Consider the following 2,422-nt stretch of genomic DNA (forward strand, 5'->3'; position numbering starts at 1 on the left):
GTTTTTCGATACTTTCGGGGTGTCAAGTTACCAAGTCTACTGTATTAGAAACATGTTTTTTTAATTAAAAAAAGTTCCTCTTTAAATTTAAAAAAAGGGTATTTTTCTTGAACAAAAGTATTCATTTTTATAAAAAAAATTTCAGATGAATAATGCATAATTATTGGCCGAAAAGTGACCACCCCCCCCCCCCCCGAATGTATGGGTCCCGTACATCAACACGTTCAGGAAATGTTTTGCTCGCTTTGCTTCAAAAGGGTGTGATGCGGTCACGTACGGACGGCTTGCGAACTCTTCATTTCACTTTCTAGCTCAGTGGTTGAATTACGACATCGTAAGCATGAATTTCATTAACCATTAAACAATTTTGTTTTCCTGTCATATTGTGTCCAAAAAAAGCAAATTTTTGATAAACAATTTTGTATTCAAATCGATTATATAAATTCAAAACAGTAGTCAAAACTGTTAAAAGTATTTAATTTTATTAATTTATAATAATTTTCAATTTTGCCTTCCAGAGAAATATCTCAACACAAACTTTTCTTCCTCCGCTGCAACCTTAAAACACTCCATACTACTTTGCTCTACCAAAATTTATCTCTATCCTATGCTTTCCTACGGAGCTGAAATCTGGGACCCATACACCCTTAGTAGTATAAACTCAAATCACAATTCAAAATAAATTCACCCGCTACATCCACAACTGTTGGTCACCTTTTATTCTCTGCCACACCCCCTCTCTCTTCTTTGACTTATTCCTCGACCCTGTTACAGAAGATTCTCCTTGGCAATCTCAACTTAGATACTTCTAGTATTCTAGTCTCACAAATCACTCCCCCCCCCCCAAAAAAAAAAACCTACTTTTACTTCTACTGACTGCTTTAAATACAGCTTCTTTCCTTGTACCATTGGTGACTGGAACAAATTCCCCAGCTCTATATTGTTGACTCTCCCACGATCACTAGTTTTTTTATGAACTTTTTGTAACAATATCTATGTCACATTCAACTCATTCTCTTGAACAGACCTAACAAGGTCAACAATATTGTATAAACAAATTAGTGAAAAAATGGCATTTTTACTTAAAGTTGGCTTTTTTCCCAAACAACTAACAATTTGAAAGTATCAAAATTTTATTCTGTATGATCCGTTCATTCTCTGTCAGTCTTGAAAAATTGTATGTAAAGAACTAGATGGTATAAGCAAAATATATATATTCTAGTTTTTTTATTATTTTTTTTCTATTTTCTGACAGGTGTTCATTGTTGAGCAGTGGTATATAGAGTGCTTGCCTATCCTAATCTCCCTTGTCGGTTATTGTGGGTTCCAATCCAGATTTTCTGTTTGAACCACACCTTTCATTTCCCAGATTATATTCAATTTGCAAGTCTGGGTTTAATTACCATCTATCTTTTACAAAAGTCAACTAAAAAAAAAAGATTTTTTTTACTCAGTTGCACTAAGAGAATCTTTTCTCTGGCTATTCTTGCAGCCTAAAGGTTAATGGAAGACCGTAGCATTTGCTTTTCAGCTGAATTCTAATCATGTGATAACGAAACATCATCAGACTCCTCCCCAAGAAATGTTTATTGTGATATACAGTGAAACCTGTACGAAACGGAAAGTCAATAGACTGAAATAATATTCCGTTTTATAAAGGTGCAAATGAAAGCACTAACTGCTGAACAGACCGTATTTTAATTCTGTTTAAGACAGGTTCCGTCTCGCACAGTGTCTGTTTTAGACAGGTTTCACTGTATAAATTGGATTTCTTTGTTAGCCTTTTCTCCTTCAATAAAATGTTTCAGGAAGGAAATTAAATCCCTTGCCTATGCTTCCGATCCTGAGGGCCAAACACGTATCCCCCACACAAAGGGCAAACAGCAGTGCCATCTCAAGGCGCGGCGAGCCTCACACAAATGAAATCTGGTTGAAATTTTCAAGAATTTGCCTAATAGGGCCTAGGAAAAACCTCTTGGCTGGGGCCCATTCTGCTCTTAAGACAGCCCTGGAAAACAGGTCTCCAGTTGCTCAGGACGAAAACTATTATTGTTTGGATACTAGAAAAAAAATTTAGAGGAACCTGTGAAACATTCATTTTATGGTTGCCGAAAATTCCATTCTAAGAGCCCAATGAAATTTTGGAGGGGAGAAACCATTCCAAATTATTCAATAAAATGCACAGCCAGGACTGTCTTAAGAGCATCATGGGGGCCCCTGTCCAAGTGATTTTTCTGAGGCCCTACCCGACAAATTTTCGAAAACTTCACCCGGTTCTAATTTCTCTGAGGGCCCCGGGCCATGCGTTAAGACGGCATTGTGCACTGCTTCGCCTTTTGCTTATGTGAGGGGCATTGAAATCTGTGTATGAGTCATTCTAAAAAAAAGTGTACAAAACATCCAACACTTGATAATTTTTTTT

This window comes from Pholcus phalangioides, unplaced genomic scaffold (genome assembly GCF_987345545.1).
Source record: "Pholcus phalangioides strain wild (caught in Gottingen) unplaced genomic scaffold, Ppha-v1.0 ptg000027l_1, whole genome shotgun sequence".
Taxonomy (NCBI): domain Eukaryota; kingdom Metazoa; phylum Arthropoda; class Arachnida; order Araneae; family Pholcidae; genus Pholcus; species Pholcus phalangioides.